Source organism: Triplophysa rosa, linkage group LG14 (assembly GCF_024868665.1).
Source record: "Triplophysa rosa linkage group LG14, Trosa_1v2, whole genome shotgun sequence".
NCBI classification, from domain to species: Eukaryota; Metazoa; Chordata; class Actinopteri; order Cypriniformes; family Nemacheilidae; genus Triplophysa; species Triplophysa rosa.
The window spans coordinates 10,239,693-10,259,626 of NC_079903.1; the positions used below are offsets into that span (position 1 = coordinate 10,239,693).

At 37.8% G+C, this 19,934-nt stretch overlaps 1 long non-coding RNA gene across 1 annotated transcript; it reads right to left on the reverse strand.

Moving 5' to 3' along the window:
* Nucleotides 1-115: 115 nt before the first annotated feature.
* LOC130565079 (uncharacterized) lies at nucleotides 116-3,517 on the reverse strand. Its single transcript, XR_008964335.1, has 3 exons — nucleotides 3,147-3,517; nucleotides 2,783-2,914; nucleotides 116-2,140 (listed from the first exon to the last, which is right to left on the reverse strand). It is a non-coding gene; the product is annotated as an uncharacterized LOC130565079 (long non-coding RNA).
* Nucleotides 3,518-19,934: the final 16,417 nt, after the last annotated feature.

Here is a 19,934-nt window from a genome sequence, read left to right on the forward strand (position 1 = left end):
ACAAAATAATTTTTCATTTATTAATCATAAATTCATGCAAGAAATGGTTAAACCTGCTAGAAAATGGATTTCTTTGTTGAAAGTTTTTAATTAGGTACAATGAGCTAATAAAATGTGATTCTGTATGTGACAACCCAGCTAAAGTCAATTTTTGTAATTTACTGTTTTCTACATAAAATCAGGGGCATCATTTGGGTATGGCAGGGGCTGGCGGCTGCCATTCCTTGGCTGTCTGGTCAGGTCAATTCAAAGTAATATTTTATTGCAGTATTTATTGCAGGAACATGGGTGTCCGAAGTGCGAAAAATGTTGGTGGCTCCTCCCCCAGAAAAGAGTGTAAAAACAGCACTGCTTTATCAGCAGCTTCAGTGGTGTAGTGTGAAAGACGTGTGACATACAGTTCTGACTCTGCAGCGAAGCAAGATCGAATCCGCTGGATTCACTCTTCTAAATTTTTACATCACATATCAGATCTGCTTCCATTTGTTTTTAAACTATATGATGTTTTCATCAATAGATTATTTAAAGCGTGTTGTGCTTTATTATATGTGAGGATGGCTGCTGCAGTAACAGCATGTATGATCGGGTCAGGAATGAATAATGTTAAATATATGTGAGACCGTCATGTAGAGGTACAGTAGATGACCTTACGAGAGTCTGCCATACCTTGGCTTTAGGTGAATTGATGCCCCTGCATAAAATCATCCTTCATAATGTAAAGATCATTCTGTGAAAATATAACCTTGGTAGCCTATATTTAAAGTGATAGTTCACCAAAAAATGAAAATTCACTTATTTACCCTCTTGTCATTTCAAACCTGTATGACTTTCTTTCTTCTGCAGAACACAAAAGAAGATATTTTGAAGAATGTCGGTAACGAATCAGCGCTACCACCCATTCACTTGCATTGGTTTTCTGTCCATACAATAGAAGTCAATGGGTGCCGTGAGTGAACTATCACTTCAATGTTGACTTAGTAAGACCATAACAAGATTTCATTATAAGGAGAAAGGTCGGGATCGCGGTTTTCCGATAGTTTTATAGCTCGCCATGAGTGTATATTAGCATTTTTTGCATTTTAATGAGCGTTTGGACCCGGAAACAGTATATGACCTTCCATATATGGTGGTGCGTGACATCAGGCTTAACAAGCGGATGGTAAGTGGGATATATACTGTATATCCAGCCAGTTGTTGTGGAAAAAAAACCTTTCAGGGTAATACAAGACCTAATTAAGCTGTCTGGATTCATATATATATATGATACAACCGGCAGATATACATTATCCCTTACATATTACATCTTCTGTACACTCTGTCCAGCTCCATCTTACGTGTGTGTGTGTACGCGTGGGGTGGTGTTGGGGGGTTAACGGCACAAGAGGAAGTCCTCCATCAGCAGTGTGCCTCTCCATTCTGCTGTGCCTCAATGCACACAGTGTCAGATTTCAACACATGGAGTACATTATCCTCTGCGCTGACACACATTTCCATGCCCAGTAATGCCCCACCAACCCTTTCTGTGTTATTTAGGGCCTTTCATTGTTTTCTGTGCAAACATGCAGTAAATGTAATGTTTTGCATGGCCGGAAAGGGCAAAGGTTTACTGGTGGCAGACAGTAGCTGCAGACAGTAAAGTGATTATTTTGCAATAATGGAGATTCCAAGTGTCTGAAAGTGTGCAAGTGTCACAGCACTTTCTCGGACAGAATCTATGAGGTTTGCATTTGGCAGACACTTTTATCCACTATATATGTATCTTTGTCACCTCTCTCTGTGTAATAAGTGGTGTCCACTTTCATGTTTCATGCAGCACAGAGTGAGCATACAGTAGGTGACACAGTGGGCGTTAACACAGAGAATAGCTTCATGAATGTTGCCAGAGCGCTCACTCGGAGTGAAGTGCAAAACAATCCTGATGCCAGGCGCTCACACCAAATGATGAGGACAATGTGATGGACTTCGTCCGCGCATGAGGCGTGTAATTATACCTGCAGTCTGCTCATTCTGATCCCCTACAATTACTGCCATTGACAAAAACAATCATTCAGAGAAAAAGTGGAAAGACACTCACCTGTTTCCTGCTGTTATATCTCCGATTAGTCCTGTGGTATCTGTTCCTGTGCTTTCATGCCTGCAACTGAATATATTTTTAGATAATTAATCATTGTTTTGGATGACAAAAACAAACAAAATATTTAAACTACAGCAGTGGCCAAAAGTGATGTCCGAGGTGTTTATTTGTACAGTACAGTTTTTGCTTTTGATGCCTCCTGAAGTTTAATTAAAGCATCAAAACGTGAGGTATATGGTGGTACAAAATGGACAAAACACTAAACATTTCAGGTAATTATCGGATAAATTATCTGGCAAAAGGCAAACTACAGCACATCATGTATGGATTTTTCTAAATATACAAAAACATCACAGAAAAACAAAAAGCTTGCAGGAAATAAAGCAATGCTTTACTACAGTATTATTAGTTATTCATATTTGGTGATCCTCTCTGTGGTAATATTTTGTAAATTCTTCTCCGAGCGATTACCATATGTGACCCTGGACAATAAAACCAGTCTTAAGAAATTTAAGTAAATAAATAAAAATGAATAAATAAGCTTTCCAGTGATGTATGGTTTGTTAGGATTGGACAATATTTGGCCAAAATACAACTATTTAAATCTCTGAGGGTGCAAGAAAATCGCCTTTGAAGTTAATCAGAGGCGCTGTAGCAGGCCATTGCTAAGAAGAAACAGGTTTGTTTTAACACTCTCCATTGGCTTACCACTGTAATGACGTTGTGGAGAGTAGATGTGTCAGGATCGGAGGCAGAACCCAGGTGCAGACAGCAAGGGGTTAACGAAAAATACTTTTATTTAACAAAACACAAACAAAAACCCACGATGGGGAGCAAAAACTAACTATAAACAAGACATAAACAAAACACTTCCCGCAAGGGGGGCAAAACAGAGAGGGTACAAAATAACTAAAATGAATAAACCAAATAACACGGAAGACAAAACAAGGCTAGGGAACTAGGACGTAGAATCTATACAAAGTCACAAAGATTACGAGGTACACAAGGCTTACAAAGGTTAAAAAACGAACAGGCTCGGGACAGAGGGAACTAGGGCTTAATATAGGGGAACATTAATGAGGGATAATTACAAAGGGAAGGTGGCGGGCAGGTGACGGGAATGAAACACTGATGGGGAAATTACCGGAAAAGAAGGGGGCTGGGCCAAAGCACGAGACAGGAGAAACATGCAGCACAAAGTAACCACAATGGCCACGTGTCTTCCACACATAACAAAACAAGCACAAAAGACATTGTACTGTCACAACTCTGTCCACACACTAGAAAACTCATGACAAGAAGGACAGAATCATGACAAGATGAACCCGAAAGCAGAAATTCTAAGCTTTACATAGATACTAAAAATGAGTGGGTAATTCCCAAAGAGCGGGCAGCAACGAGTGAAGTTTGTAGGCGTTTTTCGGCCATTTTTGTTAGCGATTTTGCTGCATCCACCCACAAAAATAAAGTTTTTATATATTTACTGTAGGAAATTTACAAAATATCTTAATGAAGAATAAAAAAATATGTAAAAATTAATAAACTTTTATATATTATTTCAAATATAAATATAAATAAATACATGTAAATATTTCCTAAATATGTATATGTGTATGTGTTTATAAATACAAAATGAATATGGATAGTACACAGACATATATTATGTAAACACAAACCTTTATTCCGTATGCGATTAATTGCCCAAATAAAAACACCACAATGAAGATATTCCCCTAACCCCATCTCTAAACCTACTGTCACTGGCGCAAAAGCAATTTGAATCAGATTGTACAAATTTATACAAATTAGCCAGCTCGTAAAATAGGTGCGAATCGCCGCGTGATTGTGTTGCATATAGCAAGTTGTTCTTTTCTCACACTACTAACAACTGAGATCAATACGTTTATTTTATTTTTCCGCATTAAAACTGTGACATCCCCAAATTTAGCATTTAGTTTCCATGAAATGTATACTTGCCCTGTTTAATATTGACCTGACTGAAAAACAAGCTAGCATGACAAATTTTACTGTTGTTTTGTGGCTGTTATTTGTCGCGTGTGATAAAAACCACAGTAAATGATACATTGGTGTGCAGTAACACCGGGATCATTTTACCATGCGTTAAGGCTTTGCAGATTTTATGATCCTCTATTTGATATTTAATGCCTGATATTCATATACTGGGATCAACAGGGTCACTGAGCATGCAGAACCGTATTAAACATAAACGTCTGGCATTCATCTGGCTTATAATCTTGGCAGTATTCAGGGTTTTGATTTTGAATACAAGCAAAAAATAATTCTGCATGGATTCAAAGGAATGTTGATCGCTCAAGCCTTATATGGGATTATAATCATTTCTGTTTACATTTTTATGAAGGTTATTTACAAGATTACATTAAACTACAGGTGCAGTTTTATTTTAACTACTGTTATGTCACAGTATGTACCTACTGTAATTGTTCAGAATTACAAAAGTTTTACCTCTAAAATATTTCAATTGATTTAGAATTAAGTCATAAAAGTAAACTAAAAAGAGCTGCTTTAGTGCATAGCATCCACAGTTTACAGTCACATGCAAGTGCATATAAAATACTGTATGTTTTTGTGCATAGAAATTAAGACCTACTTTAATAACCGCAGAATGTTGCACCAGAGTGTTGCTTTAATCCACAATAAATAAATAACACAAGCACTTGATCTTTTAACCATAAGCACTTTCTAGATGAGGCTACATTAACAGATCCAATAAATACAGACAGTTTAAAATGTTCAACCCCCATATCGAATACATTAAGTTATAAAAGCAACATAAATATATAATGGCCGTAATGAGTTTGAAACGCATTGACTGTGCTTTTCTTGGTATCGAATGACACAAATTGGATAAAAAGTGTGTTTTTTTTTTTTAAGTAAAATGTGCTTGCCGTAAATGCTTATTGTTTTTCTGCCTTACCAGCATCCATAGAAAAGCATTAGAGAAACAAGTGCATATTCCAGCACGGCTGAGTAAAACAAATGATGAGAGGAGAAAACAAAAGAAATGTGCCTGATTGTCGATTGTGCTCAGCATCCCTGCCTACGTGATCTGTGTCAGCTGATCTTATCCCTGAAATACTTGAGGGAATCAATAAGTGATATGTCAAGGGCCGGTGACAAATCAGCCCATAAGACTGTAATGGCTCTGAGCGGGTGTAAATTTTAGCTCAGTAAACGTGAGAAAAAAAAGACTGTATACCGTAAAAATACTACACTAAAAACCTCTTACCTTACTGATAACAATACATGTAATTTTACTGTAAAATACTGATTTGATCAATAATAATTTTGATAAAAAATTAATATTATACAGTATATGTTTTTTTTACAGTTACCATTAATGCTTTGATAACACCTCATGTAAGGTTTTTTGTATGAATTAATGATTGAGAAGGGCGGTAGAAGTGACAAAATTCCTATTTCACCTGGAGGAGCCAAAGGTGACATATTCACATGGCCCCTACAGATGCTCAGAGATAAACCGGCCCATCAGAGCTCCACAATACCGTTCTGCTCTCCCAGTACCATAAAGTTTGTCTATCTAAACAAAAATTTAAACAAGTCCCAGTAGTTCCCGCCACCCACAGAGCTCTCACAATAAGCAGAAGGTGTCGGGAGTCACAGGGCGGGAGGGTGTGAGGTAACCTGATCTGCTCCTCAGCACAACACCGGCAGATTGATTTCAGCTTGCAGATGGACAAAGTGCTCCGTCAATGAAAGCCCCTTTCGTCCAGCTGGCAGCCGCTGACCCCTCACCCCCAGCAAGGACACTCTTCCTGGGGGGCACGCCTCCTGCCTCGGCCTAAATGCTGCTCTGAGTAGAGGAACACACACACATAAACTCATTATCATAGCCATAGGGTGTCCCTCTGTGAGCAACAAATGACGGTTTTATTTCCTGATATAAGCAAAGATCTGCTTGATTTCTTTCAATTACAGATCTGCCTTAAAGGGATAGTTCACCCAAAAATAAAAAATCTGCCCTCTCGTCGTTCAAAACCTTTTTTCTGTTGAACAAAAAAGAAGATATTTTGAGAAATGTCTTGGGGGGTTTTGTGTTCATACAGAAGTCCATGGGGTCAAATGTTGTTTGGTTACCAACAAAATATCTTCTTTTGTGTTCTGCAGAAGAAAGTAAGTCAGGTTTGGAATGACATGGTGAGTAAGTGATGAGAAAAAAGTCATTAACTATCCCTTTAAAGATATGTACATTTGACACATTGTGGTAAATGATAGCACACATTATTTTTAATATCTTTTATCATGTTATGTCTAACCTGTCTATAATCAATCAGTAATGTGGCATAACTGAAAAGCGTTGGGGTTTGATGAAGATCTGCCTTTAAACTGCTACACAAATGCCCTTCATGAACCACACAAAGCAGAGTCCCAAAAGACATTAAAACACTTTTCTTGGCAGTTATTTTTCAAGTCTCAGTCCAGTTTCTGCAAAATAAAGCACAAATCCACAACACCTACGTCATTTATTACCTGACCACACATCCCTGAGCCTATTGAAAACATGTCAACTGTAATCTCTGCTCTAAAGCCCTTCCCCCCATATTCAGCAATTTTCCACACGTTATTTTTCTTTCTTTTGTTTTCTTCGCAAAGACTAAAATCCAGATAAAAATGATGTGTGGCGGAGCTTGCAGTAGCATTACATTTACGGCTTGGCTGCACTCCATGGACAATTTTGATGAATTAGTGCGGTGAGAGAGTCTGGGTGGGAGGACGGGGTTGAACTTCGAGATATTGCTTTCCATCAACCCTTCAGCAAACAAGAAAATCACATCTTGAGAGTTTTTTTTTCTCTTCTGACCCATGCCGATGGGAAATCTCATTGAAAATGCTTCCATACCGCTTTCTAGTGTACTGTGTTGTATGCACATGATATTTTTACATTTTAAGGTCATAAATAATAAAGTGTACCAAGCACAATAAAATTCCCTTTAAAATAGCAGGTGAAACAAAACCCATTATGCACTGTCAGTGTTTTACAACAGTGGTATTCTACGCTGTTGTCATGTGACCTCTTCAAATCGCATGAGCTGCATGCAAAATAAGACGTTGAGAAAGGTCTCTGAGACTTTACGGATCATTAGTCACACTTGAAATGAAATGTGCAGTCAAGTGCACTGCTTTAAAGATCAACAGTATCCTACGCAATGGATAAAATTAGTACTGCACACTGCTCACAAAGTACAGTGGTCGCCAAAGGCATATCATTGCATTGCATAGAAAATATAAAAGCAAGGCCTATCTGCAAGGAAATAAGAGAGATAACATAGAGATTGACTTTACAGTATACTGTTTGCTCATCATCATGTTTGTGGTGCATGTGAGTTTTGATCTGTTTGTTGATGATCTGCGGAGCAGGTTGTTCTGTCGGTGGACTGTGGGCAATCTGCCTCCAGAGCATTTGGATAAGCATTAGGTATGTGCTCAAGAAGGTGGTACTCGCTGCCAAGATGCGGTCTGGCCGTTGCATTCATCTCAGATCCAGCAGATATGTGCCAGCAGCTTTGGCAAGTGCCCATAGTCTACTTTTACAGGGTCCAAACTGAACCACACTTTCTGCTTTTAGATTAGTCAGCGATTAATGCTTAAGACTCTCAGGACGCGACATTGTAAACTGTCTCAAAGAGATTTCAGAGAGGTGAATCTCTCACTCGTGTTTCTAGGCCCCACTTGCTCCAGACATACATGTTCTGAGATGGCCACCCAGAGGAAGTTTTTGTTGGTCAGAACAATAAATAGCTAATAGCTCTCCATTTTATCTCATGAATATCTGGGAGAAATAAACAGTAATTTTCTTTTTTAAAGGCACAGTTCACCCAAAAATGAAAATTCTGTCATCTTTTATTCACCCTCAAGTTGTTCCAAATCTGTATATATGTATTTGTTCTGATGAACACAGAGAATGATATTTGTAAGAATGCTTGTAACCAAACAGTTCTTGGCCACCATTGACCATAGGAGGAATAAGGGCAGAGCTGACATTGATTTATTATTTTTTTAAACATGTGAATGAAACAAATGAGATAGATATATATTTTTTAATATTCATAAAATTGTTTAAATCATAACACATTGTTTTTGTTATCCCATGGGTTTTTACATGTTATCCCATGGGTTTCACGTGGGAATTCACACCAAAATGTTCCAAAAACACACATTTCACATGTGATCACATGTGTTTTTTGCACATGTGAATTTCGTGTGTCTTTTCTGTAAGGGCAGAGTTCAACACAAAACTCTCAAACACAAGATGTGTGTGTATAGAGCATTTATGCTGCCTGAATTCAGTTTTTTGGTTTCTTTCTTGAATTTGGTCATTTGGTTTAAAGAAGCAATGTGAAGATCTTCGCGCCATCTAGAGGTGAGGTTGAGAAATTGAATCCAATGGCTCACTCTACCCCTCCCTTTCGAAGCACTACGGTGGCTGACACAGAACTAAGATGTCGTCACGTTTCCGCTTATTTGCTGAAGGAGATAACGTATTTTGAAACGCGTTCTGTAGAGCAATTTGTCTATTTAGGGCTACTGTAGAAACAACACGGTGAATTCCATGCAAGGGGACCCGCGGTGTATGTAGATAGAAATAGCTTAGTTATTTACAGTATATCATATTGCATTTATGTCAATAGATCCTCCAAAAAATGACACACTGGACCTTTACATTGTGGTTAAAAGCTTATATTAGTCTGTTTAATGGCACATTTAATCATGACAACCTATTCGTGTGACAACATGCCCCAATATATTTTCCATAAATTGAAAAACAAAAAATATGGATATACTGGAAAATAAAATGCAATATATTAAATAATACGTTTCCATATATCAGAACCAATATATGAGAATCGGCAATATCTTATGTAGGCCTATTATTCAATATAATTAAAAATTCATATTAAATAAACCAATATATTGACTGATAATATATATGAAAATACATTTTCTATGCAAATCCAAGCACAAAACTAAAATGTTAGAGGTTTGGAAACTGATGTGAATTGTAAGCAGTGTTCTCAACTTTATGGACTCCCTCAGGGTCAGCGAGGCTGGAGTGTGACCATTGTGTGTTACTCATTCACTACCAAGCGGACAAATCTTTGCGCCTTAATTCGAGTTGACAAGTGAGTCATTGTGCGTGTGTGTGTCCTTCCAGTCCGTGCAGGGAGAAGGTAAACTTGATAACCCTTAAATCCTATAAGCATCACAATAACCCACCGGTCACTTGACCATTATGAACATCATCACATTGCCTCTGTTCGTGCTGAGTGAAGTTAATGTGCCTTCCTGAAATCACAAGGAGCATTCAGGAAGTCTCGAGTGCGGAAACCAAGTGCAGGATGTGAGTGATTGATGAAGTGTGCTTTAACGTGGATAGAGTTTAATATACACTCCAGCACAAGCAGTGCACAACAGACAAAAGAGCTGAGTGGGCGACTTTTAAAGCTTTATCACCCGTGTCAGTAAGAACTGCCTAAGTAAGACAAAGCTGAAACAATCATTCTCTTCTCCGAAGATCAGATTGAATGGAGTGGCTTTGGAGTAATGGGATGACACTGAGTCAGTGAAATCTCCCAGAGATCAGCATGCTTTTCCAGCGCATGGTGGTCTGTAGATCACAGGCACTCGTGTAGATCAGCTGAGACAGGTGCTTCCAGTGATAGCTCAGGATGCTGCACCTGCTGCTGACAGGGAAAACACTTCAGATGGGCAGTAAACCAGCGGCAGGTTTGGAGGCCGGTGTGCTTCCTTTGCATTAAGCACAAGATTCTTCCGCTCCGCTAGCAGGATATGAATAGGACCGGAAATTGTAATCCTAGATGGTGAAATTGCACGAGTAGACTCTGAACTGTGAACTCGGGAGCGCTGACAGACAGAGGGCTTAGACGGCACTTGGGATAAAAGTCAGGGTGAAAGAGTCACAGTGATAATTGATATGGTTAAGGTGCTGTGCAAAAGGATCTGTTGAATTCTCATTACGTGGAAAATTAAACCTAATAGTTTACTTACAGTATGTTAATCAAACAAGGAATTCATTTTTAATGTCATTTTAAACGTGTTTTCTTCTGAACATTTGGTCGAGTTAACTTTTAGAAAAGAAGTTTTTTAAAAATACACATTTTACTTTAGTTGTAAAAAAACTTAAATTCTGTCATGTTTATCCTTTTCGGTTCTGCCATTTGTCTAAGCCTACAAATGTCATTTCCAGCCCAAAATATATCTATTACAGCTACAGCTAGCATTTTATTTATTATAAAAACAAAATAATAATAATGATAACAATAACAATAATAACAACACAATCTTATCAATTCGTATTTTTTTCTGAAGCAATTCATATGAATTTGTACAATTTAATACAATCTGCTTTTATGCCAGTGAGTAAAATTTAGGGTTCGGGTTGGCACTGGGGTGTCATTCTTGCTTTTATAACTTTTATACGATTGACAATGTAAGAATTTATACAGATTGTTCACCTCATAAATTAGTTTCCGTAAGGTGTTCATGCTTCTTAAGCAATTCTTTAAAATTACAGCTTGATTACAAATGAAGCACAATGAAATCTGTTTGCAATTAATATTCACCCTGACTTTCTGTTGTCTTTACACATAAAATATAAATATGAAGTGTTCATTTGCAAAATCAGTGTTTTTATTTTTTATTGTGCATCCCAAGTAATATCAAACTGCAATTGGGTAGTTTTGATAATAATAACTCAGCATAATATATATATACAGTATACAAAATAAAAACATGATTTTTGAAAATTAAAAAACTGTGTTATCTGTTTTTGAAAAAGAACTCTTCATATATTGGTCTTAGCACAATGGTACTTGTGTATCCTTGTTCTTTTTTGTTATTCTGTCTTTAGATCAGGGGGCTTACAACGTGCAGTTCAGAACCCCTGATTACGATTTTTAAAATTAAAATAAAATTTGTTTGATCTGTTTTAAATGTGAAAGACTTAAAAAGTCGAAAACAAACTTTTAAGGCATTAACAATTACACTGTAAAAATTCTTTGCAACCATAAATAGCTTTTGCTTAACTTATTTTGATGAGCTGAAGTAATGTAAAAAGCTGAAAAGCCAAGTTGATGGTTTTCAAAAATATAAGGCAGCAAAGTCTTTTTTACAGTATATAAATATGTTTGAAGGCATGAAAAGCCAAGACAGTTCAAATCTGAAAAAGAAAAAAGTTACAATCTATTACTTTTAATAAAAATCAAACACTGGGATATTAAAGTGCCATGCATTAGAAACGGAAAAAAACTTATTTTCCTTCCTTCATTTTTGGGTCACAGCCTAAATGTCCTAAAAAGACATGAATCATGCATGGCTTAGAAACTTCAGACAGATGCATCCTCATAACGGGGTGACACGTCTTTAACAAGCTCATTACAGCTGGAGATCTGAATGACGGCCATACGCTAAGCTCATTTAACCAGTGACATTAACTACTTTTATCCCCCCGTCAAGCAGAAAACAGTCCTCACAAAACACGCTCACACCCTCAGTGGAGAGCTGCGGGCGAAAGCGTTCATAATTACTTCAGGAGTTCATTCATTTACATATGGGCCGGTCTGGTGGGCGGAGGTGCATGGCAATTAGGCATGGGCCGAATACTGGCTTCAAGGTATACCGAGGTTTGAAAGAGTCAAGGTTTCAAAACCACAAAAATTTTCTGTGATACCGTTTCTAAGGTATGAGCTGTGTTTACACAAAAATACATAATTAAGTCATGTAATGCAATGTTTGATGTTTAGGACTAATATATAGGCTATGACAAAAATATATTTTTTGAAAGAGTATTATAATTTTAAGGCTTTATTTTTACCTGACATATATGTTCTATGAATGTTGGTTAAAAATAAAATGTATTTGTGTCCAGTTGAAAAGTTGTTGTTTGTATACGCAGACATTTGAAAACAACACATATTATTATAGTAATTGCAATACCGTGAAACCGTGACACTTTTGCTAAAGGTTATCATACCGTCAAAATATCATACCGGCCCATGCCTAGTGGCAATGTGCCTGTCACAGGACTGATGTGGATGGCAGTGACTGCGGTGCGGCAGTAATGAGCTTTCTGCTAGAGAGAGATAAGCATGTTACATTCCCCCTAATTAAACGCTGCTAGGCCGCTGATGAAACACACTCGGATGCGTTGAGGGTCCGACACTTAATCTCACAGGCTTCTGGTACGCCGCATGCTCCTCTTATAGGGTGCAGAGAGCGTCGCGCAGGCTACTGCTAGCACAGACCCACGTGTTTCCGGTCCTCTCCTCTGTGTTTTGCTCTGTCATGGCTTATGATGTCACAGCTGAAGTGATATTTATAGTTTATCACTTGGAGACATCAGAAAGTCAAGCAATGTCATTGTGGTGAGTCAGCGGCAGAAGAAATGTGTTTGTCAAGACATAAAAGAGACAATAAATAGAATTTTCATTACTTTTAAATGGCAAAGAAGTTTTGCTCATGCCAGCTGTGCATTTCATTTGACTGGAACATTAAGAAGCCATTCATTTTTATTCTTGAATTAGCCTGACAGGATGAAAAGAGGAACTTACTGAACTGCAATTCAACTATATTTTTGGTTTACTATAATGGTGAAAAAAAAACTATTTAAAACTGTTTGAGTGTTTTGAATAAAGTTTCCATTTGTTTTATGTTATCTGCATGGCTTCATTTTAATGGCTAAGGGCTAAATTAGAGCATTTTGGTTGAAAATGACTCCAATGCTCCATAAAATCAGTTAATCATGTTAATTTAGAAAATGTAAATACGTAGAAATTCTTTACTGAAAATTTCCGTCAATATGAATAGTTTTTTTTATTTTCAGGCAGTTATACAGTAGAGTGCTGCAGGGATGACGTATTTTTGAAGGCCAACCCAGAGGTTAGCACTGCACTGGTTCTGTAATGGTCCTGTCTTGGTTTCCCTTGTTGTAGTGTGCCTTGTCATTAGGGACCAAGCCCCGAAGGGGCTATGGCTTCTATTGTTCTTGTCAGTATTATTATTATTCTTCCGTTTAACCAATGGGTGTCTATGGTAGCCCTATGAACCGTACGTAGGAAAATGGTGAAAATCGGCATACGCGTAGAGGTGGTACTCATTAGTCACGTGACCAAGTATGGGGTCTCTAGTAGGGTTGCACGGTGTACCGGTGCTACGGTAGCATCGCGATGCTAAAGCTTCAAAATACCGGTAGTATCATAGTACCGTAGTTAATGTTGCATATGCGCATTAATATTTATTTGAACACTTACATCTGCCTTTTTGCTGTGTTTATCTCCAAAATGAATGTGTGTTTTGAAGTCTCGGACCAGTTAATGATTCAAATTGGCGATTTGAACGAGTTGGTTAAATGATTCACTAACTCAGTGGGAAATTGACGCCACCTACTGGCCGTTTTATTTCTGCATTTAAAGTAAGCCTATTATTTCCCTTTATAAAGACTGCTGTATCAATGAAATTTGTCCAACATTTGAATTAGTTCCTACGTGAAAAATGATCTAGTGTACTTTAGTATTTACTACAGTAAACTACTAAAACTCATAGATACTAGTGTTTTTGAGTCTTATCATAGTAAATATTTAAGTATACTACAGTATTTATAGTATTTACAAATGACTAAATGTAAATGTAAATGTATTTGCTACAATTTATCCAATTACTACAGTTAATACAACAACATATTCTAGTGCAAAGTATAATACAGTTTACTATAGTAAATACAAAATTTTTTATCTAAATCTGTGTTTTTTGTATAGATTTGAATTATATGGCACAGCATCGTGATACTTCTTGGTATCGAGATACATCAGCTGGTATAGTATCGTAAGACATGTTTATGGCACCGTGACAACCCTAGTCTCTAGCACTCACTCTGTAGCGCCACTAACAGATCAAAAATGCACTTTTCAAATGGCTGTAACTTTTGAACCCAGTGATGTACAAAAATTGTACTCGGCACACGTCATGCACTCGTCACGCTCATCGCATTCCATGCCTTACACTAAGACTCCGCCCATTACAGCAGCAGCCATCTTGAAAAGTACAGTATTGCGTTTTTTCGCTACTTGTCCTAGAAATTGTGACAGATTGTCACGAAAATCGGCTGAGACGATCTTTGGACTGAGCCGAATAGAAAAGATGCTCCGTAATTGAGATTTTCGCCGTTGCTCAAAAGTTACAACTTCGCAAACTTGACCCAAAAATGTATTGGAGGCTGTAACTCGGCCAATGTTCGATTCATCGATACTACACTTGGTACATGTCAACTACACCTCGGAATGGGGGTCCTTGCCAAAATGGGGAACAGCGCCACCTATGGGTCGCGAGATTTGAAAATGTATATTTTTGCCTCTAACTTTTGAAATGTTTGTCAGAAAATCGTGATCTCGGTGTATACGGATTCCTCAAATCGTGCCGGATCGGGTGAGTATGATTATGTCGAAAGAAATTACATTCTTTCTTCATTGTCACTTCTGACATCTGTCATCAATACCTGCATTCATGAGATATTACTCTTATATATAATTTTTTATTACCCATGAACGCTGCTGGGTCAAGCAAGCCTACTGAGTGGCACACCTGATAACTTGCAAGTCTTGGGTGCAAGAGGTTGCTGGTTTGAATCTCATGTCGCACATTTTAAAATTTCAATTTGAAAGTATGTGCAAAAATAGTGCAAGTATGTAAACAAACGAAATGTAATGTCATTTTAGTAATAAAATAAAATAAAGTGCGACGTATGTAGTGCAACTTAAAGTGGTTTATAATGCATGTAAATATAGTCAAACAGAATCTGTTCCTCCAATACACTGTATTTCTGCTACTTTTGCTCTACTGTCTCATTTCATGTTGTGGGTACACTGGGGGAAGTGTGGGCTGGGAGTGGGCATGTGGGGGAAGTGTGGGCTGGGTGTGGTGGGTACGCTGGGTAAAGCTGCGCAAAGTGTGGACTTGGCCCCCGGTGGTGCTGCTTGCAGCTCTTGTTCCTGTCGTTTCTGTCTAGCTCCATCTCCCTTGTTAGTTACCATGGACTTTAATCACAGACCACACCCATCTCATCTGTTGCCATAGTTATTCATTGATTCATTGCCACTTTCCCTGTGTATATATATGTGTATATATACCCCTGTGAGTTGCCATTGTCTTTTGTCGGTTATTGAATGTATTTGAGTTTTTGAGTATTTTTGTTTATGCCTTGCCATGTCTGATCTTGCTCATGTTTCTCGTTCTTGGATGTTACCCTCATTTGGACTTATTAAATCACTTCAAAGCTGCACTTAGATCCAGTCTCTCTGTTTCATGGTTGGACTAACTCATTACAGGTTCCCTCGACCATCTATGGATTTTTCTCAGACTTTTGAAAAATAAGCTCTGTGATTAACAAAGATTTATGATATTCAATTTTTTTTCACGTCAAGATAATCTTTACAGATCAACAACAACATTTGTTACTTTGAGACCAAAATACAATAGCCACAAGTAAAAAGCTTACATGAGGGTGACCATATGAGCTGTCCTTGCCAGGATTTGGGTGCGTCTTGCGGGAGTCGCATTTGTCGACCGCATACGTCATCAAGGTTCTCACATTTCAGTAAAAAAATCATAAAACGAACATTTAACATCGCTTAAGACGTATAATCATTGTAGTTCATTGTAGTCATTCTTACCTTGAAATATAACGGCTTCCTTTATAAAATAAAACCTGAAATAATAAACCTTGATGATGTATGCGGTCGACAAATGTGACTCCCGGAAGACACGTCCTTGCCAGGATTCGAATGCGTCTTCCGGTAGTCGCATTTGTCAGAGAAATGGCTCATATGGTCACCCTACTATAAACAGACTACACAAAGTCGCTCGATATCAACTTAACCACCACCAAGCCTCTGACAACTCTTCCAAACTTTCCCTGACGTGTTCCCTGATAAGTAATTACTCCGTGAATAGATCTCCATCCATATTTTTAGAGATTTGTGTCCGTGTTGCATTATTTGTGAGATTTATATGCGATTGATGTCTAACAATGGATGTAGTTGCTTTTAGCAACAGGCATTTTTTAAACGCAAAGCTTTAAAAATCACGAGCGGTTTATAACTGGTGTGTTTTATGACATTGAATATTTTATGACATAGAATATGAAAATATTTAGAGGTTTTGTGATCATATTTCAGGCAATTTACCAAAATACCGGTAAATTGGGCCGATGGAATTGGAAGTGCTAAAACTTGCTTTGAGGGATTGAATTAGAATTAAAAAGAAATTCTCAATCCATGACTTGTGTGTGTTGTGTGATTTTGTTCCCTAGCTTAATGTTGAGAGGTTCAGCAGGTCAGTGTTTGCACTTTATTGCTTTTTGTATCATGTTCCCACATGTACTTCAGGATTAAAGATCACTTATAGACCAGACAAACGCTGAATGTAATGTCTGGACACTCAGTGGGACAGACGCACAGACATACACATACAGGCACATGTTAACACACAGCTGCAGAAGTCTTAACATGGCCCCTTCTCTGCATGTGATTCATTGCCACGGTGAAAACATTCAGGCTTATTAAACCATCTAGATTATGTTTCGTTGTCAAAAGCATAAAACACAACTCTCCAACTGCTCACAACTTGTTTTTATAACTTTCATAACATTGTGACATCTTGTGATTATTGTAGTAACCTTAATGTCAATCCATTTCTCTTAAATAACCCTGTAGATTTTACATGTGGGACCACCGCCCCTCTGTCAGCTTCAGGCTGGGCCCCTTACCTTTCCCATGGCTATAAAACATAAGAGCGAGAATAGGGACATGGAACATTGCTGCCATCATGTTTAAAGACACACTTGTTGCCTGTTTGGACCTTCTCAGCACTGCCATAAATTCATTCCTGTGTTTTCCCTCCAGTGCACGAAGATGGACTGCGTGAGGTGTCCAAGCAGTGTGAGGTGATACAGCAGGCAGCGGTACATTTTAACCGGTGGACACAAAAGACTAACGCTCCTCACAGGTGCGCTGTGCCCTATTTTGCAATCCCCTTCAAAATCTATTTCCTGGACACTTTTGTCCATTTGATCTTCTATACGTAGTTATTTTCAGAAATAAAAGCTTTTGAGAATCACCATGGAGGACTTGTGTCTGTTGTCAGTCTCCGCCACATGTGTTATTACGTTAAATTCAAACCAATTTCCGACCTATACCATTTTAATCTAGCATCCTCTCTTTTTTACTGCACATAAAGGACGTCACAATAGTCCGATCACGTACACAAATAATAACAAATGCCCCTAAAAATGTACCTGTCGACTCTATTTAAGTACTGCTTCTTTTGGGGTTTGCTGCTTACATAATAAAAATATTGCATCAGAGCTGTTGTGGTTTCCATAAAACAATCACAATTCTGTATGCAAATTTTACAATGGCATCATCATCATTGTCAGTTAGGTTTGCATTGCAATCATGGAAGCTTCTAAAAATGAACTCCCAATTTTCTTAGAAGTACAGTTTCGAAAAAAAATTATGTTATTATATTAAAGGCCCAATGTGTAATTTTTTTGTAAATGTATAAAATTTGGAGGGTCTATTGACAGAAATGCAATATAATATACATAACTATGTGTTCAAAGGTGTATAAAGAGCTTACATAATGAAGCGTTCTGTTTTATTATCTTAGAATGAGCTCTTTCTATCTACATACACCACGGGTCCCCAGACATGGAACTCACCGTGTTGTTTCTACAGTGGCCCTAAATGGACAAACTGCTCCACAGAACGCGTTTCGTAAATACACACTCTAAAAAATGCTGGGTTATTTTCAACCCAGCATTGGGTCAAAAATGGACGAACCCAACCATTAAAATAACCCAGCATTCTGGGTTGAAACTCCCCAGCATAGGTTCATTTACAAAAAGAACCCAGCATTTTTTAGAGTGCATTATCTACTTCGTCAAAGAAGCAAAAATGTGACGACATCTTCGACGTTCTATGTCAGCCACCGTAGCGCTTCGAAAGGGAGGTGGATGGGTGGTGTGAGCCGTTAGTTGCAATTCACAACCTCAGCGCTAGATACCGCTAAATTTCATACACTGGACCTTTAACTCCAATAAATCCTAAGACTACGATTTATTATTGACCTGGATCAAAAAGATATCTAATAAAGTTTGTGACAGAATGTAGGTTAAGCAGTTCAGGCTGAATAAATTGCAGAAAATTGCACTTCGAGTTCAACACCACAAAAGCCTCCTCAATACCGATGTTTGCCGAACTCCTCCATCAACATTATACACACCCACTGGAATCTAATGCCTTTGTAGTATTGCAGTATTGTCCTCATTGCAGTAGCTCTGCATCAGACACCAAATCAAATGTGAATGCTCGGAGGCATTATCTAAAGTACTTTCCCACAACAATGAACGTAAATCATTTCTCATCATGGAAATGTTGTCGTGGGTTGTTAGAGGGTTTATTACTTTAAGTGAAGTCATTTCAGTGATTGTACTGAATGTTAAGCTTCTTTTCAGCATTGTGTGAGGAAAAAAGGGAGGTTGCTTTAGTCATTTGTTGTTTATGGGTAGCTGGAGTCGTGGTGCGCTCACATTTGGCCTGTTTTCAGATTAGTCCAGAGTTTCACTCTTGGTGTAGTAATATGAATAAATCTGTCAAATATCATATTGTGTTTTTCCCCCTTTGGGCCAAAGGCTGTATGTTACAGAGTTTTGGCTGCGGGTTCAGGAATGAGGGCCATGTGTTCATTGGGTTGCATCAGCCGTTAAACTGCATAGCGCAGCAGCGGTCCATTTAAAACAAACATTAAACGACTGTTAAGTACAGACAAAACTCACTCAGCGCTTAATCTTCACAATCTTCTAACATGTCCGCACACATGACGCCAACCACCAAATTCCTAAAACTCTGTATTAGTAAAACAGTTTACTATCAAGAAACAAACAACATTGTATGAGAAAGTTTGAGCAGTTTTGATAGTGATGCTTGCAATAAAGGTATAGTTCACAAAAAATGAAAATTTGCCCTTGTGTCATCACAAGTCTGTATGACTTTCTTTCTTCTGCAGAACACAAAAGAAGATATTTTGAAGAATGTGGTAATCAAATAACATTGACCCCTATTGACTTGTAAGGACACAAAACTACTTAGATATTTCTCAAAATATTTTCTTTTGTGTTCCACAAATGAAAGAGTCATATACAGGTTATGAATGACATGAGGGTGAATAAATGATGACAGAATTTGGGTGAACTATTCCTTTAAAGCTGCAATCTGCATCTTTTGCCTCTCTATCGCCATCTGTGTTTGAAACATAAAATTGCAGGTTACTTTACATTTCATGTTAAGTCAAATGACATCAAACAGCTCAAATGAAAAAACATTATTAAAAGCTTACCATTTCAAATCAGACTCATTATAACTAATAATAATAATAATAAACAAATGATAATTGATTGTGCTTACATTTATACTAATTTAATACATTTTAATGCTGACACCTACAAAATGTGTTATTTTACACAAATCTGTTTTGTTTGTGACATTCTGTCTGCTTAGGTCTAAGGTGATATATAAAAGAGAATGCATGAGTAGGAACTGATGCATTATGGGACATGTCATCCACATGCACCCTATTATAGAATATGTCATATTATGGGCCTTTCCTTAATTCACCTCTCAGCAGCTTCCACAGCCTTCAATGCAACAACAGGGAATGTGAATCCATTACAGCTGCCAATATTGATAGGCTGCATTGACAGATGAGCGTGTGAGATGGAATATAATGTGCC